At 40.9% G+C, this 18,653-nt stretch overlaps 1 long non-coding RNA gene across 1 annotated transcript in view; it reads left to right on the top strand.

Annotated features, from left to right (window-relative positions):
- LOC147348007 (uncharacterized) overlaps positions 1-18,653 on the top strand; it is a 122,178-nt gene that overhangs the window by 82,481 nt on the left and 21,044 nt on the right. The gene's annotated exons all lie outside the window — the stretch shown is intronic.

Below are 18,653 nucleotides of genomic sequence, written 5' to 3'. Positions count from 1 at the left end.
TCCAATTGCTTAAATTGAATACGTGTGACTCACAGCCCTGTTTACATAGTATTCTTTCAGCTCCAGAGACCGAGCTAGTGATTTTGTCATCATCATGGGGACTCGACTAGCCCCCGTCAAACATCCAGGACTCATTTGTTCTCATTAAGAAATAAAATGACTGACCACCTGTGCCTCTGGCATACATGACTAGGGAAAAGGTGTAAAATGGCAGAGAGTTGGGAGAAATGACACAGAGGCTTTCAAAAATAATGGTTTCTGAGCTTTATGAACCTGAACTGTTCCTTTTGTACTTCTTTATCTTGAAATTATTCTATACCCACATCACAGTAATTTCCTCAAAGCCCAGTTCAGATCCAGCACTACCTTGGTCAGAAGTCCTGTCTAGCATTTTGACTGTCAAGAAGTGATTGTCCAGAAGGTGGCATTTGAACTGGCTGCGGCGGTGTGGGTAGGTGTTCTGTAGGGTGGGGCCACGATGCAAATGATCTAGGGGAAATACAGCAGCATGAACAAACAGAGGAGGCAGAAGGAATTTGGGGAATAGCAGATAACTACATTGTTGATGTACAGTTTCTCGGGTCAAAATAATGCTGCAGTGCTAACAAATTTATCTTTCGAGGCCCTTAAATTAGATCACATTAGATACAGATAGATGATAGACAGATAGATGGAATAACTAGATTTAAAGAGAAACGGGGGAATAGAGAGGGAAGACAGAGGAAAAGAGAAAGAGACAGAAGGTGGGGGAGAGATAAAATAAGGGTAAGAAATTTAAGACGAGGACTGTCCACAAGCAAATCCAAGATCGTGAGAAATGCCTGTGATTCCATGGACACTCACTGCTTTGCCTTTTAATCTGACTTTAATCTGAGACAGGTATTTACAGTTTTTGGAAACTTTGGTTCATATTGGAAAGTACAAAATTCTCTGAATTATTTTCTTTTACTTTTCTAGCCTACCTTTATACAACTGCTGCAGATGTTAAAAAGAATGGGAAAAATTTTGAACTCAATGCAAAAAATTATCTGTTGCATATGAATTTCAGTCCAGTATTAGAGTCTCTGCCCAGGTTCTGTCAAACACCTGCCTGGGGTCCCTCTGACCCCACCCATCTCATTTTTTCCCCAGTTGCCCATCATCACCTACAGGTTCAAATCCTTACTTCATCAATCCATGCTTAAATTCATTCAACTTCATCTCTTAAAACTCTCCCCCAACTAGCTTAACAGTGACCACACTGGACTCCTTGGAGTTGCTGAAACAAAGCAAAATGGACCTGATTCAGAGCCCTTCACACCTCCGTTTCTTCGTTGCATTTCTATTTCCTTGAACTCGACAGGACTTGCTCTTTCTCTTAATGCAGTTCTCTCAAATGACCTCTCCTAGGGAGACCTGCCCTAATCACACTGGCAAAACAAGCCCCCCCCCCACCAACCCCAGTCACTAACATAAATCACTATCAGATGCCTCCATTATTTTCTTTTAGTTTATTTTTAATTGGAGGATAATCACTTTACACTATTGTGTTGGTTTTCTGCCATGTGTTAGTCACTCAGTCATGTCTGACTCTTTGCAACCCCTATGGACTGTAGCCCGCCAGACTCCTCTGTCCATGGAATTCTCCAGGCAAGAATACTGCAGTGGGTTGCCATTCCCTTCTCTGGGGGATCTTCCCAACCCAGGGATTGAACCTGAGTCTCATCATCACACTGATTATCTAACTTACATACAGACTACACCATGCAAAATACTGGGCTGGATGAATCACAAGCTGGAATCAAGATTGCCAGGAGAAATACCAGGAACCTCAGATATGCAAATGATATCACTCTAATGGCAGAAAGTCCAGAGGAACTAAAGAGCCTCTTGATGAAGATGAAAGGGGAAAGTGAAAAAAATGGCCTAAAACTCAACCTTCGAAAAACTAAGGTCATGGCATCTGGTTCCATCACTTCATGGCAAGCAGACAAGGAAAGAGTGGAAAAAGTAATAGATTTTATTTACTTGGGCTCCAAAATCACTGCCAATGGTGACTGCACCCATCAAATTAAAAGAGGCTCCTTGGAAGAAAAGCTATGACAAACCTAGACAGTATATTAAAAAGCAGAGATATTACTTTGCTGACAAAAGTGTGTATAGTCCAAAGTATGTTTTTTCCAGTAGTCATGGATGTGAGAGTTGGACTATAAAGAAAGCTGAGCACCAAAGAATTGATGCTTTTGAACTGTGGTGCTGGAGAATACGCCTTCTTGATAGTCCCTAGGACTGGAAGGAAATCAAACTAGTCAATCCTAAAGAAAACCAACCCTGAAATATTCATTGGAAGGACTGATGCTGAAACTCCAATACTTTGGCCACCTGATGCAGAGTGCCAGCTCATGGGGAAAGACCTTGATGCTGGGAAAGATTGAGAGCAGGAGGAGAAGCGGGCGACAGAGGATGAGATAGTTGGATGGCACCACTAATTCAATGGACATGAGTTTGAACAACCTCCGGGAGACAATGAAGAACAGGGAAGGCTGTGTGCTGCAGTCCATGAGGTCGCAAAGAGCTAGACATGACTTAGCGACTAAAAAACAACAACTTCCACATTGCAGGCAGATTCTTTTCTGCCTGAGCCACCAGGGAAGCCCAAAGCATCTCAGGTTCCTGCCACACATCAACATGCATCAGGCATAGGTATACATATGTTCCCTCTCTCTTGAACCTCCCTCCCGCTCCCACCGCTACCATCCCACCCTCTAGGTTGTCCCAAAGCACTGGGTTTGCGCTCTCTGTGTCATACAGCTAATTCCCACTGGCTGTCTGGTTTACGTATGGTGATGTGTATGGTTCCATGTTACTCTCTCAGTTCACCCCTGCTGTGTGTTCACAAGTCTGTTCTGCGTATCTGCATCTCTATTCCTGCCCTGAAGATAGGTTCGTAGGTATCATCTTTCTAGATTCTCTTAATCTATGCATTGTATCGGTATTTGTTTTTCTCCTTCTGACTTATTTCACTCTGTAGCACCTTTTCATGTGTTTATTAGCTATCTAACTAATGACTTCTTTGGAGAAATGTCTGTTGAGGTGTTCTGCCCATTTTTTGATTGGGTCGTTTATTTTTCTGATACTGAGCTGCATGAGCTGCTTGTATATTTTGGAGATTAATGCTCTGTTTGTTGTTTCATTTGCTATTATTTTCTCTCATTCTAAGGGTTGTCTTTTCACCTTATTTATAGTTTCCTTTGCTGTGCAAAAAGCTTTTAAGTTTAATTAGGTCCCATTTGTTTATTTTTGTTTTTTATTTCCATTACTCTAGGAGGTGCGTCATAGAGCATTTTGCTGTGATTTGTGTCAAAGAGTGTTCTGCCTATGTTTTCCTTGAAGAGTTTTAGAGTTTCTGGCCTTACATTTAGGTCTTTAATCCATTTTGAGTTTATTTTTATGTATAGTGTTAGGAAGTGCTCTAATTCCATTCTTTTACCCATAACTGTCGAGTTTTCCCAGCAGCACTTAGTGAAGAGATCATCTTTTCTCCATTGTATGTTTTTGCTCCCTTGTCAAAAATAAGGTGCCTGTAGGTGCATGGGTTTCTCTCTGGGCTTTCTATCCCTCCACTCTTTTAGATGATCTTATTTCTTCTGTTGTCTGCGTGCTGCCTATTTTGTAGATAATGATAACGGATTGTAAAGTTTTACAGAAAGGCACAAAACCTTGGCAGAGCACCAAAACGCTGGCGAGGGCAAAGATGGAAGCACGGCCACTGAAATGCAGGCTTCTTGTAAGACTGCAGTACTCAGAGCAGCATGGCATTGCTGCTAGAGCAGGGTCACAGACCGGTGGGGCCAAACCCCACGCCTGGAAACACACGCACACAAACATGGTTGACTGTGGAAGCTCTGCTTCCAAGGAGGCGGAGCATAGCTGAGCGCAGCAACTTCTGGAAAGAGCATGGAAACAGCACAAAGGAGAGACGAGCTTTACTGTGGATGAACCTGACACGCTGCTCAGCCAGACCCTAAAGGTCACACCACGGTCATAAGTTATGTTGATGGCATGTGCGCTTGATGATTTGATGAAATTGACACTCTACCTTGTGCCCTCGTCCCCAAACCCACAACCCCAGTCTCATTATGAGGAAGACATCAGAAGAATCTCACTGGAAGCATATTCCTCAAAATGCCCGAGCATCAGTTTTCAAACGTGCAAAGGTCATCAAAAGCAAGACAAGACAGAGGGACTGTTACAACCAAGAGGAACCTCAGGAGACATGACTCCTAAATTAATGTGGTACCCCTGACGGGATCCTGGAACAGAAAACAGGTGAAAACTAAGGAGATTGGAATACAGTGTAAACTTCAGTGAATAAGAATGCATGGATGCTACTTCATTAACTGTGATAAGTAGGCCATAGCCATAGAGGATGTTAATCATGGAAGACACTGGGTGTGACACATATGCAAGAATCCTGCATTATGTTTGCAATAATTTAGTCACTCTAAAACTGTTCCCCAATAAAAGTTCATTAAAAGTGGCAAACTCTACAGTGTCTTCCTTTGTGAAATTAATATGGACATAAGAATATTCAGAGCTGTAAGAAGACATCCAAAAATAAACAAAGACAGTTGAAATCATTAGTACCACCCAAGTGATTCGGACTTTCTCACTATTGCAGTCCTTCATTCCATGCTGTGTTTCAGAACTACACAGTCTAGAATGCTAGGTTGCGAATTTTCCCTAAAAGTCTTCATATATGCTCACTCTTCACTGTCTCCACATTTTTCTGTAAATTGCTTCTTGTACCAAGAATAGCCTTCCCTATTAACAGTGAGAAGTTAAATTCTACCCGTACCTTAATGCCCAGCAAGAGGGCTGCATCATCGTCCAGCCACTTGCCCCTAACCCTCCCATCCAGTCTTCCCAAGCAGTCATCAAGCTCCAGAATTCACAGTAGCTATAAACATTTTTCACGGTATCTTTCACATGGCCCGACTTTTTCCTCATTTTTGTCCATGTCTTATCCTGTCTGTGAAAAATATAATCTTGATAGCAGGACCCAAGGCTGATTCATCTTTCTGTTCTCTCACAGCCCCTTGCACAAAGCAGAGAGTTGTTCAAATGGGGGGTATTCAATAGATTATCTGCTCCATTTATAAAGGAAAAAGCGCAGTTCGATCCTATTAGATTATACAGACAGGCTCCATTGTGTCTTAATTTCTAACCATACAGGATAGCTGGACCCTGAGAGATTAATTTTCTATGAGCAAGGTGATTGATGTCAAAGGGACAAAAAATAAAATCAATGTGGGCTTCACTTCTGTCTTTGACACATGTATTTTCTTGGACCTCTGGACATTAAAGTCTCCCCTGCAAGCTTTGATGCATCACTTCACCACTAATGAAGATCTTCCTCAAACTCTTCTTATTCACACTTCCAGCTTCCCCTGAAAGATCTGAACAAATGCCAGTTGCTTCCTGTTTCAGTTCATCACTCAAGATGCCTGACAGCATCCAATTTGAATGAACGCCACCAGCACGCCCAGACCCTGTATTGCAGCTCACACCCCTTCTTGGCTCATGGCCCATGCCAACACCACTTTGATGATGTGGCTACAACAGAGTCTGTTGAATAGATGTAATCACAAGCTACCCTCCATTTAACAGTCAATCAACTGAGCTGACATGATGCGACGTCCTTTTGGCTAGGTGTTTACGTACTTATAACTGTTCACGGCTGTCTGTAAAATTCTTAATCAGGTCAGTGGCTTGTTGGAAACATGTGCAGGGGTTATGTTCCTTGTTCTGCCATCCAAGGTTTAAAAAAGGTCTCATTATTTGTCTACATCAAATCAGACGGAAGTCTGAGCCTATACTTCCCAGGATGACAAGAGATTCAAACTCACTCATGTTTGAGGATTCCCTTTTTCTGCCAAAAATTGTTGAGTGAAATGAGGGTTTGGGGGTAGATGAGTTTAGAGATAAAATAATTGTCTCTTAAATGCTCCTTATCTGAACTCAGGAGTTGCCTCTAAGGTAGATAGCTTCCCCCTGTTTCTTCTTCTTTTTTTAAAACTGTTTGTTGAAAAAGAGTTGATTTACGGTTTTTCAGGTATATAACAAAGTGATTCAGTTATACATGGAGAAGGGGGCAACAGAGGACGAGATGATTGGATGGCATCAGTGACTCAATGGACATGAGTTTGAGTAAACTCTGGGAGATAGTGAAAGACAGGGAAGCCTGGCATGCTGCAGACCATGGGATTGCAAAGAGTCGGACATGACTGAGTGACTGAACAATATAAATATGTGTATTCTTTTTCATTATGGTTTATTACAAGATATTAAACAGAGTTCCCTGTGGTATACAGGAGGACCTTGTTGTTCACTTGTTATATGTAGTAGTGGGTATCTGTTACTCGCAAATTCCAAATTCAGTGATAGAATTCTCAGCTGCCCCCTGCTTCTTAAATGGGCATCTTTTGGGGTAAATCTCAGTGCTACTAAGTAATAGCTACATGATTTGTAGGGCTCGCTGCGAAAAAGAAAATTCAGGATCTCTTGTTTAAATTTATTAAGAATTTCAAGATTGAGCAGAGTTTTATTTATTAAGTTAAAAAAATTATGTATATATTTATTTGGGGCTGTGCTGGGTCTTCAGTATTGCGTGTGGGCTTTCTCGCGTTGCAGCAAGCGGGAGCTGCCCTCTTTAGTTGCAGTACATGGGCTGCTCATCGCGTGGCTTCTCTAGTTGTAAAGCACAGGCTCTAGGCACCTGGGCTTCAGTGGTTGGAGGGCTACTCTTTTTGCTGCATGGGCTTCAGTAATTGCAGCTCTTGGGGTTAGTTGCTTTGTGGCATATGGGATCTTCCAAGACCAGGGGTCAAACCCATGTCCCTTGCAGTGGCAGGTGGATTCTTAACCACTGGATCACCAGGGAAGTCCCAAGAGCAGAGTTTTAAAGTGAGTGCCAGTTCTTGTAAGGATGGGCTTCTTGGAGACTGCACAGATCGTGTTTCCATGAAGCCTGCTTCGCTACCACTGTCCTCTGTGTCAGAACTCTGGGTGGGAGTTCCCTGGTGGTCCAGTGGTTGAAACCCTGTGCTTCAACTGCAGGGGGCATGAGTTTGATCCTTGGTTGGGGAAGGTCCACATACCTCACAGTGTGGCCCTCCTCCCCAAGAAAAAGAGAACCCTGGGTCATCCCTGGTCACCTGATCAGAGTTCCTGTGAGTCTGGCTCCCTAAGGAAATAAGTAGGTTCTTGTTGATTCCAAGGTTCACAAAACCCAACTACTCTTTTCTAAACCTAGGCATTTTCCCTTCATTTTGGGAAATTTCCTTCCCTTCCCCCACCCCATTTTTGCAACAGCCATCAACCCTCCCCTTAGACAATCCAGCTGTTTGTCTTCTTGAACTTTAGGTTGTGAGAGCAAAGCCTCTTAAACTTGCCCTGGAGCATCGGAAGTGGCAGTTCTCTGACAGTGGAGCTCAGTGGGGTCCCGCAGCATCACCAGGAAGCTTATTAGAAATGCAGAATCTCATTGTCATACTAAGTGAAGTAAGTCAGAAATAGACAAATATCAGATGATATCACTTATGTGTGGAATCTGAAATATGACACAAGTGAAGTTATTTACAAAATGAAAACAGACTCAGACATAGGAAACAAACATGGTGATGGAAGGGGCAGGGGAAGGATCAATTAGGAATTTGGGTTTAGCAGATACAAACTATGTATACAATGGATAAACAGCAAGGTCCCACAGCATAGCACAGGGAACTATATTCAATATCTTGTAATAAGCCATATAGAAAAGAATATGAAAAAGAATATATATGTATAACTGAATCACTTTCTGTATACTAGAAACTAACACAATATTGTAAATCAACTATACTTCAGTTTTTTAAAATTGCATGTAGAATGTCAGACCCCAGCCAGATCTGCTGAATCAGAATAAGCATTTTTATAAGATTCTCAACTTGAGGGCTCAAAGCATTGCTAATTCTTCTTGCATTAGGGAGGGGCAAAAGGATAATTTGTTCTTGTGTTCTTCTACATTAAGATAAACATACAAGCTTGCCGGGGTCCAGCCCCGGTGGATCCAGGGAATTCGAAGGGGAGACGGCTTCAGTGATCAGGATACGATATAATTAAAGATATAAAGAGTGGTTAAATAAGGATAGCTCAGTGAGAAAATTCAGTGGAGAAAAGAGGCTGAATAACTTGGTTTACGTGGAAAGCTAATAAAATTCCAAGACAAGGAATTTGCGTCACCTATGTAGGCCGCAGGTGTCCTCCCGTTCTCCCGAAGGAGAGGAGACACTAAGGCCTCCCCGGTCAGATCTTAGAAGCCCAGGCATAATTAGTAGGCTTGACGAGCCTCCATGCTCCAGATGGGAATTCAGCCAGAAGGTGAGAGAAAGAACGACATGGGGAGACCAAGCTTTGGTGAGCAAGACCCGCACTTTATTTTCCAAAGTAGTTTTTATACCTTAAGTTGTGCATAGGGAATAATGGGGGAAGGGGTAGAGTCAGCAGTAAGCCAGGCTTTCTTCCTGCAAACTTATCATACGCAAAAGTTTAGGTGATTTACATCATCTTCTGGCCAGGAGGCCTGTTAACATTTTATGATCCTTTCTTCAGAAAACTTATTTTTCTCTAAAGGTGATTATTCTAAAGTCAGGCGCCACCCTCCGAAAGCATTAGATAAAGTTGCATTCCTATAGGGCAAAGGTGTGGTGGGCTATAACAAGAAAAGAATTAACTCAAGGGTCCAAGGTTACAAACATTAAATCTATTACTTACATTCCTATACTCCAATTATATTAATCAATACACTCCCAGGGACACAGTAGGTAAGGGATATGGAAACTTAGCAGCAAACATTGGCCCAACAAGTGAAAAACCCTTCACCAATACCATTTCTAATCAATCTTTTAACTGCTCAAAGGAATCTGTATTTAGGCAGTTTAGAACATCTCATGCCTCTCACGGTTGGGAGGCTCTGAACAATCACATGTGGCCAGAAGAACCTGTTCAGGCAGGCTAGAGGACTTCCAAAGGAGTTTGTAGGTTGAAACACTCTTGTCACGCCCAGGAACTTTATTAACTGGAGCTGTAAGTTAACTCTTTTTCAGAGAGAGGTGGTGGGGGACAGCCCCCCTTAAAGTCAGAGGTGTAGGTGAGAGCACAAAGCAGTAAAGTAGGCAGACTCTGGTTTTGGGGGTACATGCTCGAGAATTTCCAGGGGGACTCCTGAGGCTCGATCCCGCCTTTGCGTATGCTGAGCCTCCTTCCTCATGACCTTTGCCACGGGTGGAGTTCCTCACGCTGGCTCCCGGCACAAGCTAGTTATCCAGCCTAATATTGGTAGCTATAAATTAATTAACAACAGATCCAAGCTTTTGGTATAGAGCAAGAAGTTACGGAGGCTGATTCTTCCAAAGGCCAGGAAGGTAAACTAGATGCTGGAAGCTGGCTGTGGGTGAGGTGGTAGGGAGTGTTGGCGTGGGAGGCAGGCTGGGGGACACCTTCTCTTCCTTTGCTGCTAAAGTGAAGCATCAGGGGTCCAGTGCTGTGGCTCTCCTGATGCTCCAGAGAAGGTGCAAGTTTGAACTTTACTTGAAAGCTAGCAACTAGTACAAAACCTTGAAAACATTTTAAGGGCCAAGTAAAGCACATTTTAAGACATATTTAGGGTGGCAGTGTAATGGGTCATACAGAACTTTATAATACATTTTTTTTCTTTTTAATTTATTTAGTTAACTGTCCAGGTCTTAGTTGCAGCAAGGGGGCTCTCGTTCCCTGATGGGAGATTGAACCCAGGCTCCTGGCATTGGGAGCTCAGAGTCTTAACCAGGGAACCACCAGAGAAGTCCCTGTAATAGTTGGTTTTGCACAGGCATTTGGAAGACAGAGTGAAGCTGCCATCACTCATTGCAATCTTAAATAGATTACATGGCATCCTTTTTCTTTGATTTTTCTCACTCATAAAATCTAACCTACATAAAATCTACAGTCTCAGATTAGAAGAAATGGTATGTGTATGCAAAGAGTTCTGGGTTTCCTGGAGAAGTATCAATAGATTGTTACAAAATTGTCTGCAGTTACACGCTCCTCTCTATATCTATATGCCATATGATGCAGCTTTGCAGTTCATCTCATCAAGAGTTGAAGACTGTTTCTCCCCTTCTTTAATCTGGTTGGGCCTTGTGTTTTGCTTTGCTTATTATTGGGTTGGCCAGAGTTCAATCAGATTTTTCCATAAAGTGTTTTGGGAAAACCGGAACACAGTTTCTGGCCAACTCAATAGAATGAAGTGGAAGGGTGTCAGTTCTGAGCCTAACTTCTTCCTCTTCTGGCGTCTCTTTGCTGCCTGGAGAATAATCAGAATAACCTACTGGAGGCTGAGCCAGCACATGCAGCAGATAAAATCCATCCTAGCTAATGCCTTCTGGCCCCATCAACCCAGCAGCTGATCAAACTGATCCATGAGCTCAGCCAAATAACTCAAAACATTGTGTCATTTTCTTTTGTGTGTGTGTGTGTGTGTGTGTGTGTGTGTCATTTTCTTTGTATTAATCTTATTTTGGTTTTGCTGAACTTCTTGAAACTGTGGGTTTATAATTTTTAGCATGTTAGGGAAAATCTTGACCATTTAATTATTGCATCTCTGAGTCCTCTTCTTCTAGGACTACTGTGTCAGGCCATCTGCATCCGACACATTTCCTATGCTGTCCTGCCCTTTCTATACTTTTTGTGCATGTATGCTTTAATTTTAATATATATTCTTATCTGTCCATGAGTTCACTAATTCTGTCTTCTGCTCAGTGTATCTTTCCATCCATGTAGTAGTCTCAGTTATTAGGCAATGTATATATTTTCCAGAATAACCACTTTTATTTTAGAATGCCATTTGATTTGTTCCTATGATTTCACATCTCAGTTGAAATTCTTCATCTTTTCAGCACTTAAAAAATCTATTTTTTTCTAACTTCCTTATGTGACCATTGTAAACTTCCCTATGTACTTCTGTAAAGGTCAGTTTTCATTCCAATCCCAAAGAAAGGCAATGCCAAAGAATGTTCAAACTACCAAACAATCGCACTCATCTCAATACTAGCAAAGTAATGCTCAAAATTCTCCAAGTGAGGCTTCAGCAGTACATGAACCATGAACTTCCAGATGTTCAAGCTGGATTAAGAAAAGGCAGAGGAACCAGAGATCAAATTGCCAACATCCGTTGAATCAGAGAAAAAGCAAAAGAGTTCCAGAAAAATATCTATTTCTGCTTTATTGACTATGCCAAAGCCTTTGACTGTATGGATCACAACAATGTAGAAAATTCTTCAAGAGATGGGAATACCAGACCACCTTACCTACCTCTTGAGAAATCTGTATGCGGTTCAAGAAGCAACAGTTAGAAATGGACATGGACAATGGACTGGTTCCAAATTGGGAAAGGAGTACATCAAGGCTGTATATTGTCACCCTGCTTATTTAACTTATATGCAGAGTACATCATGAGAAATGCTGGACTGGATGAATCACAAGCTGGAATCAAGATTGCTGGGAGAAATATCAATAACCTCAGATAAACAGATGACACCACCCTTATGGCAGAAAGTGAAGAAGAACTAAAGAGCCTCTTGATGAAAGTGGAAGAGAAGAGTGAAAAAGCTGGCTTCAAACACAACATTCAGAAAACTAAGATCATGGCATCTGGTCCCATCACTTCATGGCAAATAGATGGGGAAACAATGGAAACAGTGAGAGACTTTATTTATTTAAAATCATTGCAGATGGTGACTGCAGCCCTTGCTCCTTGGAGGAAAAGTTATGACCAACCTAGACAGCATATTAAAAAGCAGAGACATTACTTTGCCAGCAAAGGTCCGTCTAGTCAAGGCTATGGTTTTTCCAGTAGTCATGTATGGATGTGAGAGCTGGACCATAAAGAAGAACTGATGCTTTTGAACTGTGGCATTGGAGAAGACTCATGGAAGTCCCTTGGACTGCAAGGAGATCCAACCAGTCCATCCTAAAGGAAATCAGTCCTGAGTATTCATTGGAAGGACTGATGTTGAAGCCCCAATACTCTGGCTACATGATGTGAAGAACTGACTCATTGGAAAAGACCCTGATGGCTGGGAAAGATTGAAGGCAGGGGAGAATGGGATGACAGAGGATGAGATGGTTGGATGGCATCACTGACTCGATGGACATGAGTTTGAGCAAGCTCCGTGAGTTGGTGATGGACAGGGAAGCCTGGCATGCTGCAGTCCAAGGGGTCACAAAGAGTCAGACACGACTGAGCGACTGAACTTAACTGATGTACTTCTGTATCTTATTTATCTTTGCATTTGCTTCTCTCTGATGATTCTTTTTAAAAATCTATTTATTTATTTGGCTGCACTGGGTCTTAATTGTGGCACACAGGAGCTGTAGTTGCAGGCTGCAAACTCTTAGTTGTGGCGTGTGGGATCTAGTCTCCTGACCAGGGATTGAACCTGGGCCCCCTGCATTGAGAGTGCAGAGTCAGCCTCCAGACCACCAGGGAAGTCCCTCTGATTATTCTTTTTTAAAAAATTATTCTTGTGTGCCTTTTTAAAATTTAATTTGGGCACTGTGAATAAAAAATGTAGAGACTGATGATGATGTTATTTTTTTTTCCCATCAAGGGAAAAATAATGAAGTAAATTTATTTTAGAGTGAATAACTACTAAGATGAAAGCTAGAACATCTGGATTCTGCCTCTGACACTCTCACTGTGAGCTTTCAAAAGTCACCCTCAGGGGCCTCTGCTAACATTAAATGCTCTCTGCCGTCTTGTTAGATGCAAGAGATTACAATTCACTGATTTCCTCCTGTTACAGTGATGTATAAAATCTCATGGAAAGGAGAAGAATGAACAATGTTTAAGCTTAATAATACCTTTCTGAGATGAGAACACTCGAGCCACAAACTTTTATTAACTTGCCTGCAGTTGTAGAAATTACCCAGGGCCTTCAATTCAGCTTCTCTAGTAGACATTTGGGTGTGTCAGGAAAATCGATCAGGACCTCATATTTCAAGAAAATCCTAAATATGGTTAATCTATTGTTTCTCTTAGCCTATAGTATTGGCATTCAGTGAGTGTCTAGTCAGTATTATTTACAGCTGGCATATAAATTTTGTTGTTCGTTCGCTCAGTTGTGTCTGACTCTTTGTGTGACCCCATGGACTGCAGCACGCCAGGCTTCCCTGTACTTCACTCTCTCCCCAAGTTTGCTCAAACTCATGTCCATTGAGTCGATGATGCCATCCAACCAGTCTCATCCTCTATTGCGCTCTTTTCCTCCTGCCTTCAGTCTTTCCCAGCATCAGGGTCTTTTCTAATGGGTCTACTCTTCACCTTAGGTAGTCAAAGTATTGGAGCTTCAGCTTCAGCATCCGTCCTTCCAATGAATATTCAGGGTTGATTTCTTTTAGGATTGACTTGTTTGATCTCCTTGCAGTCCAAGGGACTCTCAAGAGTCTTTTCCAGCATCACAGTTTGAAAGCATCAATTCTGGCCACTCAGCCTTCTTTATGGTCCAACTCTCACATTCATACATGACTACTGGACAAACCATAGCTTTGACTAGACAGACCTTTGTTGTCAAGTAATGTGTCTGCTTTTTAATATGCTGTCTAGGTTGGTCATAGCTTTTCTTTCAAGGATCAAGTGTCTTTTAATTTCATGGCTGCAGTCACTATCCACAGTGATCTTGGAGCCCAAGAAAATAAAATCTGTCACTGTTTCCATTTTATCCCGACCTATTTGCCATGAAGTGATGGGACCAGATACCATGATCATACTTGTTTGCATGTTGAGTTTTAAGCTAGCTTTTCATGCTCCTCTTTCACCTTCATCAAGAGGCTCTTTAGTTCCTCTTCGCTTTCTGCCATTAGTGTGGTGTCATCTGCATGTCTGAGGTTATTGATATTTCTCCTGGCAATCTTGATTCCAGCTTGTGCTTCATCCAGCCTGGCATTTTGCATGATGTACTCTGCATTTAAGTTAAATAGGTAGGGTGACAATATATAGCCTTGATATACTCTTTTTCCCAATTTTGAAACAGTCTCTTGTGGATGAAATGTTACTTGAACCTAACTAAGCTTCCCTGGTGACTCAGATAGTAATAAATCAGCCTGCAATGCAAGAGACCCAGGTTTGATCTCTGGGTCAGGGAGATCTGCTGGAGAACGGAATAGATGCCTACTCTAGTATTCTTGCCTGGAGAATTCTATGGACAGAGGAGCCTGCTGGACTTCAGTCCCTGAGGTTGCAGAGTTGGACACAACTGAGTGACTACCACTTTGATTTCACTTTTCACAAACACCAAAGTACCAAAATTACCCAAATGTCCAAAACATTCTGAGAAATTTGATTTGACTTATCTTGGCAAATAATCCACAACTTGAGATCTCTCTCCCTCCTTCTCCCTCACTGCCCTTTTCCCACTCTCTCTCCTCCTATCTCTCTCTCTCTCTCTCTCACACACACACACACACACTTCTTTGACTAATATAGCTTTAGTTCTGCTTTCTCTGCCAGGAAAGTCATACACCCAAATAGCTGTATTCAGATGAACCCATTAACATTTCTCCTGAGAGGGAAAAAGAAAGTTAGCAACGCTCATGGATGAACTATCAAAGCTTCCAAACATTTATCCTCTACTGCACTGTAATGTCTATAAGAAAACAAATGTAGGCTATTTCTCAGTTACTAAGACTCACCAAAGTTAGAGCTAAAGTGATAAAATGACAACCAAAAAACACCTTTTCCTGTGTGTCTTCAAATAATGTTTACCTTGAAATCTCATGCTTTCAGGAAAATACAGAGAGTCTGTTTTGCAAACAGGTCTTTAACCATTTATTTTTTTGTGTCGTTTTTACATTGCTTTCCTATTTCATATTTCAGATCAATTTGAAGCTTCTTATATAAATATACCCTTTCCATTCTTCACCCTCTTCCTCCCATTATGAAGCCTAGTCTAAATTTAATATTATTCACATGCATATTTTATTGCACATCTAAAAATTATGCTTTATCCGTATTCATTAACCATACACAGTATTATTGTGAATGTTTTCACGTTTATTTAAGTATTATATTTTAAGCATTTCTTTTCTCCTTTCATGTTTGTCTGTGATTTGTCTCTGAGATTTTCTCATGCTGAGATGTGTGGCTTTAGTTCATTCATCATTACCATTGTCCCTGACCCCTTTGTATGAATGCATCCATCCATTCTAGTAGGCATTCAGGCTGATCCCAATTTTTCTCTTTTTTTAAAAAACTGACATTAGTCATTCTTGTGTGTTCTTGTTTACCTATGCACAGGGTACTCTGGGCCATTTTTCTACAAGTGGTATTTTTGTATGCTAGATAGACTTATTTTCAACTTTACTACATAATGTTCCTTTTTTTTTATCAAAGTGATTGTTCTGGCTTACATAGCAGTCCCACCCTCCACCCCCAGTTGTGGAAAAGAGCTTCTCATTCTCACCTAATATTTAACTGCTGCTCCATTTGTTCACTGTTGCTTGTGTCAATTCACTTCAGTTGCTCGTCAATTCAGTTCAGTTCAGTTGTTCAGTCATTCTGACTCTTTGTGACCCCATAGACTGCAGCACGCCAGGCTTCCCTGTCCATCACCAACTCCCAGAGGTTGCTCAAACTCATGTCCATTGAGTCGGTGATGCCATCCAACCATCTCATCTTCCGTTGTCCCCTTCTCCTCCTGTCTTCAATCTTTCCCAGCATCAGGGTCTTTTCCAGTGAGTCAGTTCTTCACATCTAGTGGCCAAAGTACTGGGGCTTCAGCTTCAGCATCGATCCTTCCAATGAATATTCAGGGTTGGTTTCCTTTAGGATGGACTGGTTTGATCTCCTTGCAGTCCAAGGGACTCTCAAGAGTCTTTTCCAACACCATAGTTTAAAAGCATCTATTCTTTGGTGCTCAGCTTTCTTTATGGTCCAACTTTCACATCTGTACATTACTACTAGAATTACCATAGCTTTGACTAGATGGACCTTTGTAGGCAAAGTAATGTCTCTGTTTTTCAATATGCTGTCTAAGTTGGTCATAACCTTTCTTCCAAGGAGTAAGCAGCTTTTCATTTCATGGCTGCAGTTACCATCTGCAGTGATTTTGGAGCCCAGGAAAATAAAGTCTGTCATTGTTTCCCCATCTATTTGCATTGAAGTGATGGGACTGGGTGCTATGATCTTAGTTTTCTGAATGTTGTATTTTAAGCCAACTTTTTCACTCCCCTCTTTCACTCTCATCAAGAGGTTCTTTAATTCCTCTTCACTTTCTACCTTAGTGGTGTCATCTGCTTATCTGAGGTTATTGATATTTCTCCCGGCAATCTTGATTCCAGCTTGTGCTTCCTCCAGCCTAGCGTTTCTCATGATGTACTCTGCATATAAGTTAAATAAGCAGGGTGACAATATACAGCCTTGACGTACTCCTTTCCCAATTTGGAACTAGTCCATTGTTCCATATCCCTTTCTAACTGTTTCTTCTTGACCCGCATACAGATTTCTCAGAAGACAGGTAATTTGGTTGGTATTCCCATTTCTTGAAGAATTTTCCAGAGTTTGCTTTGATCCACACAGTCCATGCTTTTAGCATAGTCAGTGAAGCAGAAGTAGATGTCCAGAACTCTCTTGCTTTTTCTATTATCCAACAGATGTTGACGATTTGATCTCTGGTTCCTCTGCCTTTTCTAAATCCAGCTTGAACATCCTGAAGTTATTGATTCACATACTGTTGCTTATGTGGTGGAAAGTAAAATAGTATATGGAATTTTAAATTTATTTCCTGAACACTAGTTATATTGAGCCTTTATTTCAATATGTGTATCGAACCATTTAGGTTTACTCTTCCGTGAATTGATTGTTCAGTTCAGTTCTTTGTTTTTACATTGGGCTGTATGTCTTTTTTTGTAGCGTTATAAGCGTTCTTTATGCATTTTGAATGTGTACAGTATCTTTTAGTCAGTAGCTTCTCCTTTCACCTTGTCATGGTCACATTTCTTTGGAGTCATCTTGAATTTTATGGTGATCAAATTTACTAGTACTTTTTATTTATTGTGACTTTTGTATCTTCGTTTAAAAAATCAATATATAACCTGAGGACATGAGATGTTCTTCTGTAGCTTCTCCTAATATCTTACAGCTTTGTATTTTGTATTTAGAATTTTTCAGCTTTACTGAGGTATAATTGAATAATAAAACTACAAGATAAAGTATCAGCATGGTGATTTGATACGTGTATCCGTAGTGAAAGATGGTTCTTTGACAAGGTAATTAACATATCCATCACTTACCTCATTTAGGATTTTCAGCTACTTTAATGTTGTTTCTCTATGTTTTGTGAGATAAAATATTTTATTTTTTCATAGAGACTACATATTAACTCATTCCTATCATTGAATAAAGTATCATTTCCCCACAGTTAGTGTGTCATTATCTTTATTTGTGGATGTCTTTGGGTCTAGGCCCTTTATTTTATTCTGAGGGATATATTAATTTATTGGTGTGTTAAAACCATGAAATGTTAACTGTGTATCTTTATAAAATGCCTTGATATTTATTTGGGCAGCATCCTCATCTTGCTCCTCCACATGTATTTGATGGTCTTAGCTGTTTGCTGTTCCATGTGAACTTTAGGATAGACTTTTGAAATTCCTTTAAAATAGGTTGAACATTGTTTATAATAAGTTTGAGTTGTTTAATATGTGGAGAATTGATGTAGTGAGTCTGCTAGGCTGCCATAGTAAAATACGACCTACGAGGTGGTTTAAGCCACAGAATTTTATTTTCTCATAGCTCTGAAGCCTTCCAGCCTAAGATCAAGATGTCAGCAGGCTTGGTTTCTTCTCACGAGATCACACATGTACATGTTGCTGGGTTGCATTTGTTAATGTTGTTCAGTCGCTAAGTCGTGCCCAACTCCTCTGTCCATGGAGTTTTCCAGGCAAGAATACTGGATTGGGTTGCCATTTTCTCCTCCAGGGGATCTTCCTGACCCAGCCATCAAACCCACATCTCCTGCATTGCAGGAGGATTCTTTATCACTGAGCCACTAGGAAAGCCCTGCATTTGTTAATATTTAATTGCAAATATTTTGCATCTGCTTTCAAGAATGAGTTTGAACTATGATTTGACTGTCTTTATTCTTTCCTTGTTTTGTTCTGATTTCATGGCTTTAGCACTTATCTGCTGTTTGGGGGGTAGCCTTAAGAAAAATCTAATAGAACACATATAAAGTGGCTTAGTGGGACTCCCTTGTAAACATTTCTGAGACTGGTATTTGGGGATTAGAATATCTTTACTGCAGATTATTTTAATCTGTTAGGTTATTCAGGTTGTGAGTTTACTTTTTGTCATTCTTGGTAATCAATATCTTGTAATATGGTATCCATTTTTCAAATTTATTGGCATAAAGTTGTTCATAGCATCCATACTATTTTTTTTGTTTATAATTAGGCCCCATTTTTCCTTTCTAATATTGTTGTTGTTATTGTTTGTGTTTATTTGGCTCTGCCAGGTCTCACTTGTGACATGTGGGACCTTTGACCTCTGTTGCGGCATGTGGGATCTTTAGTTGTGGCACGTGGGATCTAGTTCCCCA

This window comes from Bos grunniens, chromosome 22 (genome assembly GCF_055505025.1).
Source record: "Bos grunniens cultivar Pamir isolate PY7600 chromosome 22, Bosgru_T2T1.0, whole genome shotgun sequence".
NCBI lineage: Eukaryota > Metazoa > Chordata > Mammalia > Artiodactyla > Bovidae > Bos > Bos grunniens.
The sequence above is the reverse complement of the archived record's forward strand: the minus strand, read 5'-3'. Positions and strand labels throughout refer to the sequence as shown.